General features: G+C 38.5%; 1 protein-coding gene across 2 annotated transcripts in view; it reads right to left on the bottom strand.

The window, feature by feature from the left end:
* wnk4a (WNK lysine deficient protein kinase 4a) overlaps positions 1–15,101 on the bottom strand; it is a 57,804-nt gene that overhangs the window by 34,239 nt on the left and 8,464 nt on the right. The window lies entirely within an intron of this gene.

Here is a 15,101-nt window from a genome sequence, read left to right as displayed (position 1 = left end):
TTTAGTCATAACCTTGTTCTTTCATGTCCCAATGATGGAGTATAAATCGTACAAGATATTCTAAGAAAACCTGGACGAATGAGATCTTTCATACCCTATTGAGGCAAAAAGAGAACTTAAGTTTAATTGACAATTTGTATGACTTACATCCTCCTTCGGTAAGCATCAATCACTGGTTACTCTGGCAGATATTCAAATGCCACTAAAGCAGATAAGAATCTGTAACTCAAACGAATTATTTTGATTATATAGCGTTACATACTATTCACATAGTTACAACCTATTCGAAACATAGGCGTTTGAAAACCTTTAGTGAACTGCAACTGGACCATTGACAAGAAATGATTTGGCAACATGAGCGTTTCTGTCCTCTTGTGGGTATGAAAGGCCTGATTTAGCTGGCCAGGGCCTTTTAGCCGTGTGAGGTGGGTGGAAACTCCTCAGAGACACCAGCCCGAGCACCATGAATCCAACATTGAATGAATTCTAGGAAAAGCAGTGTGCATTTATGTCTTGAGTGACCACGCTGTAATGCTGAATACATATAGGATAGGGACAGAGAGTCTGAAAGAATAGCGTCTACATTTAACTTAAGGCAAATACATTTCCACTGCAAAACTCAGATGTCTGCATATTTTAACCCTTGTGTAGTGTCCGTTTTTTTTTCCACAATTTTATTGATTAAATGTAATGCACAAAACATTATATGTACAAATGAAGTACATGTCCAAATATCCCACCTCTCCCAGCCTCTTCTTGAATTTACACTGCAACCCAAGGTGAAAACAAACACACCAATAGCTGAAATCTCTGAATTGGCCTTTCACAGATAAACCAAAGGTTTAAAAAATAGAAAAAAACTAATTTAACAGAAGCAATCTCACACGCTTAGAAAAATGCATTTAATAATTCCTGTTTAAACACGTTTCTTCCCCACCCAACTGCTCTTTCCCTAGAGCCCAAGGCTTTTTGACACTAAATGACTGACAGGCGTTGTTCCCTTTTATGCACACATGTTAGCCCTCGGTGTAGTCACTCACGCTATATCTCGGTTTACTATGGTACTCTCCCACTGAGTACCTATACACGTTATAACAGCAAAAAGGCCACCATTAGTGACTCAAAACATCGGTTTTGCATTTCCAGTCAACATGAGACTGCTTTTCCATCCACGTTGTGTACAATCAACATTGACTGATGTCCCCATATCCAGCCTCATATTAGTCATGCGATCAAGACCCGCTTATATACAAAGACCTGTTTCAACCCCAGGTAATACCCCAAATACATGCTCTATCTTCCTAGGACCAGAATATCTGTCTAGTAAAAACAAACTGGCAGTGGGGGGGGGGTTAAGAGGTGAGGAGTGGGTCTTTCAATCACCCGCCTAACAATATACAGTGCATTTGGCAAGCGGAGCTTTTTTTAGGCTGTATATACCGTAAGCATGCATTTGACTCAAGTGCCTTCTAAAAGCAGAAATGTTTGTCTATATGTAAAGTTGTCTCGACCCAAAGTAAGCAACCCTAAAACAACAATTTTCCATAAAAACATTGCTTCTGACAAGCCGTAAGTAGAGTCCAACCACTGCTGTACACTACACAGTGACTCTACTGTAACTCTAAAGCAGTAGTTCTCAAACTGGGGGCCGTGGCCCCTCGGGGGGCCCCGAGATGGATCCAGGGGGGCCACAGATTTTGTGGCATTTTATGAAATATAGAAATTGATCATAGATTTTATGCAATCAAACATCAGAAACATAAGACCACCAGACAAAAGAATTGATGTTTCAGCATTGTATAACCGAATATGTTTTTGTTTAAATAAAAATGTTAAATTTAAGATTATAAGTCTTTATTTGGGGGGCCGCAAAGCGATGCACTCTACACAAAGGGGGCCTTACAACGAAAAAGTTTGAGAACCACTGCTCTAAAGTATTAAAAACAATCCTGACATTTATATTAAGATATTAAGATGTAAAACATAAAATGGACAGCTCTAACTCTAAATTCTCAATTGAGGCTCACTTGTAATGACATATGTGACCCTGGATCACAAAACCAGTCTTAAGTAGCACGGGAACATTTTTAGTAAAAAACAAAAATACATTGCATGGGTCAAAATTATCGATTTTTCTTTTATGCCAAAAATCATTAGGATATTAAGTAAAGATCATGTTCCATGAAGATATTTTGTAAATATCAAAACTTTATTTTTGTGAGTGGATGGTCTGCCACAGTGCCCCTGATTAACAACTTCAAAGGCAATTTTCTCAATATTTTGATTTTTTTTGCGCTCTCATATTCCAGAGTTTTAAACGGTTGTATCTCAGCCAGATATTGTCCTATTCTAACAATTTATATATCTATAGAAAGTTTATTTATTCAGCTTTCAGATTATGTAAAAATCTCAATTTCGAAAAATTGACCCATAAGACTGGTTTTGTTGTCCAGGGTCACATATTCTATATTAATGCACTGAGTTGTTACATTGGTTGACCAACAGCAGTGGTTCTCAAACGTTTTCGGTCACACCCCTCTTTAAATCCATAAAAACTACCCCAACCCTCCACAAAAATATGATACACTACCGGTCAAACGTTTTTGGACACTTGAATGAAATGCGTCTCATTGTCTTAAAAAAGAATGTGTATGTTTAAATGTCTGATATTAATTTGAAGTCTAGTTTATTTAGTTTAGTGTTCCTGTTAAGTCTGTGTTATTATATTCCCCTGTTTTTTGTTGTTTTACCCCCTCGTGGGTTTTTGTTTGTGTTATTTAATAAAGAGTTCTGGTTACGTTTAACCCCTTGTTGTCTGCGCCTGGGTTCTGCCTCCCGTCCCCTGACAATAAGTAGTGTATATCACCAGTTAGCTTATAAATGATTACATATAATAAGTATTATTAAACTAAATGTGTCTAAAGTGTGCTCTGTCCAGAATCAGATACATGAGAGTTGACGCAATACTGCATAGCTTTGCACTTCTCATCCAGTTTGTGACCCCCTTAAGACATTGAAGTAGTCTTTAGTTTTGTGACACAGAACTGACACAATATATAACAGCAGAAAGTAAAGGGTTAAAAAATGGTTAAGTTGAACATTCTATTGGATTTGAACTGTTAAACCATGTTAAAGCTGCATGTTTGGCTTAAACGTGAGTAACGTGCATCCTGGAGTAAGACTTTAAGTGACAATGCCCTAAAGAAATAGAAGCAGCTCGGGTTCAGGATAGCTGACGGCACAGTCAGGCAGCAATTACAAAATGACACATAACAACCTTCATGGGCTTAACATGATTGAAAGAACCTAAGGGTTTGTAAGTGAATGAGCCATATGGTAGTGCTATGTGTTAGGGCTGGGCGATATATCGTGCGATATATCGTGCGATTCTTATGCTCTCAGTTTCTCAATGAATAACGGTTAAACGCCGCCACATCCGAAAGCCAGAGGGCGCTCTTGCGCAGAAACTCTGAATATGGGAAACAGAAGAAGAACAATTAGTTCCAGGAAATGCCAGTGGTCATATTCTATCGCTGTTCTTTATACCTTTTCAGGTATTTTCATGATAATAAAGTATATTTATAGTGATGATGTTTGACGAGTGTTGCTTTTTCAAATGTACGTTATAAACGACTCAATCTCGTAGTGATTTTAGATCGAGCAGCACTTCCTACTGATCAAAGAGCCGTAGTTCACGAAAGAGCTGTGCGTAAAACATCGAATCGATTTCAGAATCGATTTAGACACATATAATTAGCGTGAACCGCGATATATATCGCCCAGCCCTGTGTTTGACAAAAGTAAGAGCAAAAAGGAAATGTACGCATGTTAGACAGCTATTTAACATTTCCTAAGCAAAGAAAAAAACAGTAATATAATAAAGTGTTTGCATATAGTTTTTGTTATACGTTATAGGTTTTGGAGGTGAAAAGGTTTTTGAATATTTAGCAAGAACAGATGTTCTGATGCCAAATGGGATTGCTTTAAAGAAAAAAAAATGTTTTCAGTGTTTACATTAAAGCGTAATGTACATTTACAGTGCGCATTAGTACAAACTGCATGAGGTAGTGGGCAGCGAGACAGTATTTTGTTTGTGTTGACTATTTATTAAAAAAAATGCACAAAAAACATATTTGTATTTGATCAATAACTTCTAATTTAGTTCATTATTTAGTTACAAAATTAATATGTTACGGTTTAGTCAATGGTTATTACCAAATATTTGGTTCAGTTCCTGAAACATAGGCATTTATTACTATTTGTAACTGAAAATATGCTTACGTAAGTTTTTTTATAAATAGCTTGTGTTACTGTAACGCCTGAATGCTTGAAAGAATGTACAGAAACACATGTGCATTCAATCACAACACGCTGCTGGAGGTGGGGTGCAGAACAGAACAGCCGTTTCACATCATTGTTTAACTATTTGTAAACCTACATAAACCAAGAAAGCACGTTACTCCCAAGCATGCCAAACCACATCCATTAACTCCAAAGATCTTTCTGAGCTGAGTCAGTGAGAACTCCAATGCAACATGAAAAGAAAAGTTAGCTAGACTAGGAAATGTCGTTTTGCGTTCAAATGTCAAACCCTAAATAGTTTTAGCAAAGTAAACCTCCGTGTTATTAGCTGTGCTTGTGAAGGCTTTTGCAAGCGCTGCACGTCGAAATTCTCAAAATACCACAAATGTGCATAGCAGGATATAATTGTAATATTTTTATACTTGTTAATATGACAATGTCGATTTTTCCTGGCATAGCAAAATGGATCCCATAGATTTCAATTAAGGGAGGACCCTGATCCATATCTAGAGTAAAAATACTGTGCAATCAGAATGTGTTCTTTTCATTAAGGCCATTAGGATGCACTAAATTAAAAACCAACAAAACAACATAGCAAAGTCTTGTAAAGCACTCGAACAGAATAATGGCAAACAAGAATCCACACATTTTCTTTACGTGAAGACACATTTAGGACTCATGACCGTGAATTACGTATCTGCTACTGTATTGGGATGATGGTCCTTGGTCCCAGTCTAGCTGCTAGATCAGAATAGCTATGTCGCTCACCAGCAAAAAATGCTGGTCAATCAGCACGGCTCTTGGGATGAACCTGGTTGATCAATGCAAGCTTTGCTGATTAACTTAAGCTGCCTCTTGCATACCACGCACACATACTAGCATTCAATGCCAGCATCCAAAAGACACGCTGGTGATGCGATTGGCTGGTCTTTTTAACAGGGGAAATGAATTGAAGAGTTTGGTTACAAAATGAGATGAATCAGTTTTTATATTTTTTTCAAAAATTTGTTTTGATTTAAGCCATAATAACTCAAAAAATACAGCTAACTAACACAATACAACACAATAAAAACCTGATCACATAATAAAAAACATGATTTTTGGAACCAAACTCTTCAATTACAGTTTTAATAATCAAAACAACATCAGGATGTTTAAACTCAACTAACTCGCAGCCAAAAGCTCAGATCACATGTCTCTAGTCATCATCAGCGAGTGGAATAAACACATCAATGCTATAACCATAAACACATGAATATTGCATCAGGTTTGTATATGATACCAAGTACATGGAGACAATGAACACCTGTCCTTCAGTCACCAAACAAAGTTTTTCACAATGTCTTCCAAACCTCTGACATACAAACTGCAAGATACGTGAAGTTATTTCGTAAGTGAATTAAACTGCATAACTCAAGTCAATAAATCAATTCACAAAAATCAGACACAGCCCTCTCACTACAAAAGTTTACAAATATTGAAACCTGCAGGGTACTTGACTTTTTGTTCAATTACAACTTTAAAAAAAGTACGGAAACATAAACAAACAGTCCTTCATCATTCGTGCAGCCATGGGTGACGGAACAATTAACATCACTTTAAAGAATGAACAGTATTGAAAGAAGATTCAGACCTCAAACTGGGCTAGTAGAAGGGAAAGAAATCATAATGACGAACCATAAACTGCTCTAGGGGTTTCGAGCTCCCAGCTCAATTTTCCAACTTTCTGTTGATTCACGTTGATGCAACACTTAATCCGCATGAAATGCGTGGCACATGAAATCTGTGGACAGCTTGTGGAATAACTGTTACAAAGTACACACTTTGGCAAAAAGCCACCGTATTTATTTTCCTACCATTTTAAGATGAGTTAAATATTGTGAACTTGTTAAAAAGCTGTGCATCCTTTATGGCGTGTCATTTTTATGTTGAAATACTTAATTTAACAGCTATAAGGAAGCCATTGGTTGGTTGATTTCTCAGAATGTAAGAATGTTAACACAGTATTTCTGTGGCGCTTTCAAAACATTGCTCTGTTTAAAGCGGCCGTAACACACGCGGTTTCTGCCAATCTCATTTTAATCTTGAGTACCTATAGAGTAGTATTGCATACTTCGTATCTTCAAAGAGCATACGGAGTGTGGGGGTAGGCTGAACTAAAGCACGTGCGCACCCATTGCCAACAAAACACAGACATCAGTTTCACTCACCGCATGCGGTTCATGTCTGGCATCTTTTAGTGCTGGGACGGCTCCATATATCAGTTTCAAACGATCTCCAAATCCAGCGTTATATCCACCGTTTATAGAACATTCATCACCCAAATGCAGTGAACAAACAAACACCTGAACTTCGCGAACGTATGCTCTCTCTCTCTCCTGCACACAAGTGAGCGTGGGCGTGCCGTGTGATTTTCCGGGAGAATTGTCCAATAAGGGACTAAGAAAAATTGTTATGAAACAGTTTTATATGTTCGAAAAAAGCTTTCCGAAACCTGTATGATCGCTGGGGGAGTGTATCGAGCACAGAAATATTACGTAATACGGCCAACTCGTTTTTTGACAAGTTGACCATGTAAAGCATGAGAAGACAGCATGTTTAACATTGTAAAGAAGTCAGAATGCATGACATACCGTTGCATCACCCCTTTAAGCATCCCTTGCTGCCCAACACAACAACAGTGTCTCATATAAATGTGTTGTTTTAGAACTACCTGTTTATCTGACCAATAGCAGGGGAGTTTGGAAAATATGTTAAAGGGGTCATATGACAAGACAATAATAACGAATATTATTGTTCGTTTTAGATGTAATGCAATGTGTATATACGATTTAAGGTTCAAAAACGCTGTATTTTCCACATACCGTGCATGTTTGTATCTCCTCTTTGCCCCGCATCTCTGAAAAGTGAGGTGTGCTATGATTGGCCAGTAAACCAGTGTGTAGTGATTGGTGGAATACTGCAAGCGTGTGACGGAAATGTAACGCCTCTTACCATATTTGGAACATCAGGTTCCAAAGCAATTGTACTGACAGGTACGCCCACCTTACTTGCGTATACATTTGGGCGGTCTTAGTCAAATCAGAACACCAACTGATGTAGATTTGGGCGTTTCAGGCAGGTCTGGGTGAGCATTCGCTTTTAGATAGAATGCATCTTTTGTTTTCATTTTTGCAATTTTACGTGTCTAATACATTCATGGGCAATTTACACACCAAAGACACACCAAACACACCAAAGACACAGGAAAACATGTATTCGCACCATATGACCCCTTTAAAAAATTGAGCATAATGCTTTTGCTAGGGTGTCTAAGCTGAAAAAACAGTCACCCCCACAATGCTTATGTGTTTGGGACCCTTCCATAAATTGAAAATGTTTATTGATTTGTGCTTGTGGGGGTCTACATATGTGTAAAGCCAGGCTAGAAAAGTTCTGGCCTAGCTCCACATTACATAAGTACTGCTGATGTTATAGAGCTCCGCTTGGGTCAGGATCGCCTGTCAACATGCTCATTATAAAGACTGAAGAGAGAAAATAGAGAGGATGCTTGTGTGTTTCTGTGACGCAAGATGTCACAATGTTAAATTGTTTCAATTGTTACAGACCTAAAATATTTCAAAAGAAGGTGGGAAACACCTCACTTTGTTAGGCAAACACAACCATCTACAATCAAAAGTAAAGAAAAAGGTAGCAAACCAAAAATGAATGATTGTGTATTAATGGATTGTATTAATGGATTCTTTGTCTGTAGAGGTAGTATCAATATCAGCAGGTCTGATCAGTCATCATTCGTGAGTCACATTTTCGACTAGCAAACTCAGATAAATTAACGAACACAAAACAAAAACCCGCGATGGGGTGTAAACAAGAACAAGATAATAATACAAGTAATAGGGACGTAAACTAACTAACCACTAGACTCACATACACTTGACATGGACTAAACTAAACTAAACTAAACACTTACTATGACTGACGAAACAGCAACAAGAGGCACAGGCGATACGGTGAACATCGGAGGCACACGGGAACAAAGGAACATAGAATGAAACAATGAAACATGAGGACTATTTAAAGGGGAATACAAACGAGGGATAATAACACAGGGAGGGTGACGGGCAGGTGAAGGGGATCAAACACCAAGGAGAAGTTAACAAGGGAACGAGAGGGCGGGGCTAAAAGACGCGACACCGGAGAGAGGGAGTATATGGAAGGCCAAGTAGGCCAAAACTGCTTCTCTCCACATTAAACAGGGGATCCTGCCGACATCCCCTCTGGAGCACATATATCATATAGTCAGTCACATTCCTCACTCAAATACCTATAATCTTGGCACTGCAAAGGCCTCTATACTGTAGATTACATGATCTATAAAGCCGCAGGATTAGGTGGTAACACCTGTAGGCAGATAGCTGCCCAAAGGAACACAACAATTCATCGTATGACAGCTGAAATGTGCAGATGATAGTGTTGAAATTCCAGCTGCAGGAGCTGTTCAATAGTTGAAAATGATTGAAATGACAGTTTAAAGGAATTGAGAGAAGGCACGGGTAGAAAGATAATTATCAGCATTTAAATCACAAACTAAATTCAATAAAATCAACTAGGTTAAGTCTAAGTACATTTACTGGATGCACAACTTTAGTAGTGCTGCAATTTAATGGAGTGAATTTAAGTCTGCACAAAATGTTCTGCCTTATCTTTGTGTGTAGTGTGTACATGATGTGAGCCACTTGTGTGCGTGGGGGGTGGAGGGTCAGGATTTCCCCATGTTGTGGGGACGCACAAAATATCCAAAATGATACTGTAGTTCAACCTGAAATTTTGATCTGCTACAGTCCACACAAGGAAAACATATTACTGATCTGGACAGTATTCTGAAAACATGGCATTGTCTTCTCCTTCCAGTTCTGATAGTGTTACTATTTCAGAAGCAGAGGCAGGGACACACGGTGTGAGTGAAACCGATAGCCGACCAACAAAGAAAGAAAGACATACATAGAGAACGACAGAAGGGGGGTAGGTGTGGAGAAGCAAGATAACTTTGGGAAGAGCCAAAAATAGGAGTTAACACAATATGGCTTTAAGTATGTGTCGGCACTATTTCTGCTCTGTATCAGACACATTTAACCTGCTGTTGGGTGACTCCATAAAAACAATTTCCCTGTAGTTGTGTTGTAAATAAGGGGGATTAAATGATGACAGAAATTATACCAAAAGTAAAATGTGTTCAAAGAAGAGGGTCCAAGATGTACAACTTTTTTTTAACATGGTTGTATTCTGCAATACCTCATAAACATTGTGAAATGCCTCAATATGGCAATAAATAGATAAGACTAAAAGAAGAGCTGGTTTAATATGTCCAGTGATGTCCTGATGTGGTCCAAGACAAGTACCAAACATTACACCCAAACATTTGTGCACTGTGTAAAGTTGTGGTATTATAATAATGCTTTATTTGAAAGGTAACACGCTCTCTGAACGTTTACTGTGCTTCGGTATTTTGTAAAATTAGAAAGCCATCCCAAAATTATTTGTTTTGTCATATTATAAATATATATGTTAATGCTAGACACATGAGCCTTTGTTTAGCTTAGCGCATCTATGGCTCTATTTTCAGAACTTAATATATACCTAACTGGCTTCTATAGCAGCATCTCTATAGTGATGCCTACAATAAGGGTTATGACACAACTGGAGCGATAATTATAATATAACACAAAACTTGAATAATTGAAATAAATTCCAGCATACCATCATTAAATAAAATCGACAACATAAGGCCCCCCCATGCCCCCCGCATGTATTGCTGCGCTCCTGCACAGGCGGAGACTTTGCCCAGAACAGTTTCATTCCGCCAACCTTAAATATTGCTATTGTTTAAATATTTGACGACAGTCGGCCTGACAGAAATAAGGGTGAACCAGAATTACACTAACTGCAACAGAATAGCTACTAGTTTAATGTCTCCAAGCATGAGGGAAAGAGGCAGGCGTGGAACATGATGTACTCCTGGGCTCAGTAACCTGCTGAAGAGTAACTTTTACAACAGACAACAGGCCAACACATTCTCACTCCCGACTCGTCACATATTGATGTTCGGGCAGCGCCCCTTGACGTTGCTTTTTAACACGCAGGGTACCCCTTTGGCGTCGTTTTTCGATGTGCGGGGTAATCGCTGTGCATATAATATATATATATATAATGTGCATAATGCAAAACAATTTTATTTGTGTAGTAGTTCTTTAAAACAGGTCTGAACATCAAAAGGTAAAAGAAATCCCTCAGAGAGGTTCTTGGAGTCTTCACAAATATATTGTGATTAATGACTACAGGGCTGTCTGTCTTACTAAGTGAAATACACACCAGTGGAACATTTGGAGGACAAGAACAGTTTCCTTATTCAGTTTGCCTGTACGTTGTCTGGAAAAGTTGATGCTTTTTGCTATCTGATTGGTTCATTTCATTTCCATTCAGATTTATTGATCTATGGGTGTTTTCATTATTTGAAATGACTCGGTGTTTTCTGAGTCAGAGAGAAGCACTTAAAAGCACAATGAGGTGATGGTTGTGCGCTGGCAACATTTAATCTGAGTGAAACCGATTTGAAACAGGGTCTTTTCTTTGTTCTTTGTTTAAAGGTTATGCTGTGATGCTCTCAATTTCTCCTTCGCTTTCTCTCTCAAACGGAAGAAAGACTAGTTGTTTTTAGTGTTGATTGTAAACACATCTTCTAACTCTCTCCATTAGAACACTTTCTCCATTCTCTCACTCGCTCAGGAGACAAATCAACCTGGGGACACTCCGTTTTTGAGTGATTCATTCTCTTGGAAATATGATCTAACAAAGATACTTTTAAAGAGTAAATATTACAATGTCCTTTAAATGACGTTTCATGCAGTGTGTAATATTGCTGTGTGTGAGTGTAAGCAGTCTTCAAAGTTGTAAAGCCGAAAGTGAATAAATAACTTGGGGAAAAAAAGGAGTCGACTCTGAATCACCCCAACGAGTCGTCTGTCATTCTCATTTCAGTTCTGGGTCGGATTTGCATCACTGCGTGTAATGCTGCCTACGTTCCATTGCGACACTGCACGCGGTAGACCAATCACAGCAGACTAGACCATCTGACCAATCAGAACAGAGTAGGCTGACAGAAAGGAGGGGATTAAACAGATGAATCGCCGAACGAATCATTTGAGAGTCATTCAAGAAGTAAGCTAATAATAACTGCCTATTATTAGAAAATGAAAGTGTTTTTACACCGCGTGTATGTACGTAAACTTGTTGTCGGACACTCTGTAAACCAAAGTATGACCTTAAAAATCACAAAATATTTACTCTAACTGTAACACTCCGTCGGTCCCTTAGTATGTTTTTCCCCGTTTTTGCCCCAGGGTGTTCTTTTCCCACGATCCCTCATAATTGACGTTTGCACCTGCACCCCATTACCCGGACACTATATATATTCCCACTTTCCCTTTGTTTATTGCCTGGTATTAAAGTAATGTAATATTAGTTAATGTAAGTTGTAAGACCGTGTTACCTAGTTCCGTACCCCTTGTTTCTGTGGAGGATTTATACCCGTTGGATTACCTTGTTTGTTCCGTGGATGTTTTGTTGTTCTCTGTCTGTTTCGTGGGTGTATGTTGGATTTATCAGTTTTTACCCGAGGAAGTTTGGATTACCCGGTTTTGTTCCTGTGTTCACTTTTATTAAATTCATTCACCTAACTCCCGTTCACGTGTGGCATCATCCATCGTCAGTGACTCATTACATTGACGGCCAACAAAGGTAAGTTGTTTTTATCTCACAAAACTCAAAACTGACAACAGTGGATTTTGGCATGTTGCAGGCCGCATAACAAAACACTAATAAAATATCATAGCCAAGGACTCAAATTTCGAACAATGGTTTAAAATAATAATAATACATTCGAAAATATATAAAAATGATCAGGCTGATGTCAACTAAAAAGAGTTACTGTCAGAATAAAAAAAAATGGTTGTCATTGTTCACCAAATATGTCATTGTATTATTATTGTATAAGTAATACATCTACATTACCTTCAATAGGGGCATTGTATTTCTAATTAGGCACTGAAGTCTCCAATAAAATGTTTCCCTGTGTCCAGAATCCCTGTGGTTGTTCTTAGATGGACTCATTTTGATAGGTTAACAGGGCCAAATGGAGCTCAAAACTGGTAAAATCTCTTACAAAACCCACAAAAACATATAGCAGTTGAAATCACTAATACTAAACCTTACGGGACACGTCTTGACGTCGTGACGTCGTGTCATATTCATTGTGATTCTGTATGATTTTAGGGCTATTGCAAAGAGCGTGGTTTGTCAAACAAAGATGAAGCCATATAGATCATTTTGACTTGACAGCCCCTTAAACACTCTGTACATGCATACTGTGAAAAAATGTTTTTTTGCACTGCGTCATCAGTTACACAAATGTTCCTCATGTGCACACGTGTTCAGTTTTAGCTGTAATCTCCCTATAACATTTGCCACAGAATATACAGCCCACGAACACAGTGTACAGCTGCTCTACGTGATGGGTGTGGACAAGACCGTTAAACACCACAGCGAGCCCCCGCCTTTTCTGACGTGAGAATATTTGTCAGGAAGGTGCTGATAAGATGCTCACAACCGCTTAAAAAAAAATCTGTTTGGTGCACAGCACTGGCACTCTTGTCATTAAAAACGAACCGAACTTTAGAAGTGATAATATGTGGATTCATATATCAGCATTAACGGTAAACAGAGACGGGCGCGGTGGACGCGGGTATCATTATAATATTCACAAAACGGCTACTCAAACAATGTTGTAAGCACAGATGTGTTTATTTTATGTCACAGACACCAGCATGATAATGTACAATTCATAAACGCAAAATAATGTCCACATATCAATGAAGCAAGGTCGTTACAGTGACTTGGTAAAAACAGTTAATCCTTCCAAAGCACATGTAAGTAAACGATAAATAAAATAAATGTTCAGTAGCCTACTACGAATATAAATGAACTTTTATGATTCGATATTTTAGCCTACTGTATGTTTGTACATCTGCAAATGTATCGTGTTTTAAAAAGGAACTGAGAAATTGCGGTTAAAAACTCACTCCAGGGAAACAGTAAAACATTTTAAATGCATAGAAACATTAATATGCTCATTTAGAGATGACAAGCATATGGAAATTTGTACTGCTTTGTCAGATTTATGGTTTTTGGTTTCTTTAGCAACAGCTGCTCCGTTCCGTGCGTCATACGCCCTTACGTCTGTACGAGCCTGAACTTCCTACTTCGGATTTTAATCTGATCAAGTGTTTACATGTCCTATCAAGCGGATTACAAACGGCATAAACCACCCCTGACAATCCCACTGAAATTTCAATCGGCTTGGGCATTTTCAATCTGATTGACGTGTTTATATGGAGCGTTTTCATTCGGATTGGATTTTTAATCGGATTACACTGGTCCATGTAAACGCGGCTAATGTTATTTAAGGTAGTGCCATTTGTTCCAAAACGCCTAGTAAAAGTAAAATTCTGAAAATGTCTTCAATAACGGCATGCAAAGAAATTGCATGTTCTCCCTAAACATGTGTCCTATGTAACAGGACAACACATTACATCACACTGTCACTGTCTAGTCTAGGAGCAATGCAAAGGAAAATTCCACAGTGTCACCTTACATCTACTCAAACTACAGCACTATGGTTTACTAGAACACGTCGGATGCCTCATTACGCAGCCAACATCACAGGCCAAACAAGCCACAGGAAGTACAGGAAGTAAAGGGCAAAGGTCCAAGTGCTTGGTAACTACATATAACACTACACTGGAAATGTACAGCAGTACAGACATAAAGAATAAAGATAAAGAAATGTGTAGCTACAAACCCCGGGCTGTAAAATAGTCAAATGTAAATTATATGAACATAAATTTGGGGGTGATATGCTGATGTCCCCACCTTTCTATCTTAACCAACAGGTCGGTCAATCAGCCTCATCAGAAAAACCTGTCCCTGGGGACCCAGTGCTCTGCACATTTTGGGTGCGTCTCAATCAGCCTCCTTGTTCAGTAGTCAGGGCACTGATCAGGGAGTCGGCCACTTTAAAGGGATGGTTCACCCCAAAATAAAAATTCTGTCACCATTCACTCACCCTCAGGTTGTTCCAAACCTGTATAAAGAACTTTGTTCTGCTGAACACAAAGGAAGATATTTGGAATAATGTCAGTAACCAAACAGATCTCATTCCCCATTTACTGCCATAGTAAATAGGAAAATAAATACTATGGGAGTCAATGGGGGATGAGATATGTTTGGTTACTGACATCCGTCCAAATATCTTCCTTTGTGTTCAGCAGAACAAAGAAATGTATACAGGTTTGGATCAATCTGATGTTGAGTAAATGACGACATATTTAAATTTTTGAGTGAACTATCCCTTTTAAGGGCCGTCTCATTTGCAAAATCCTTTCCGAGAACTGAAACATTCGTTCCCTAAAAACTCCCACAATGCAAAGCAAAAATCAGGGAGCATCGATGCACCTTGTGTTTCCTTACCAGAAATCACGCAACATTTTTGGAAACCAATTATCCAAGTCGCACGAGCCAGCTCAATAAACTTGATGAAACGAAACAGAACTTTTGAAAAGACAAACGTTTATTCTATTTTATGTATACACCATAGACTGTATAAAATATGGACGTAAATGTCCGTGACGTCATCCGTAGGTTTCTGAGGAGCTGTTTGAAGCTTAGTGGGCGGAGCCATCTTAGCA

The sequence above is a fragment of the Triplophysa rosa genome, linkage group LG18, assembly GCF_024868665.1.
Source record: "Triplophysa rosa linkage group LG18, Trosa_1v2, whole genome shotgun sequence".
Classification (NCBI taxonomy): domain Eukaryota; kingdom Metazoa; phylum Chordata; class Actinopteri; order Cypriniformes; family Nemacheilidae; genus Triplophysa; species Triplophysa rosa.
This window is presented reverse-complemented; position numbering and strand designations above follow the sequence as displayed.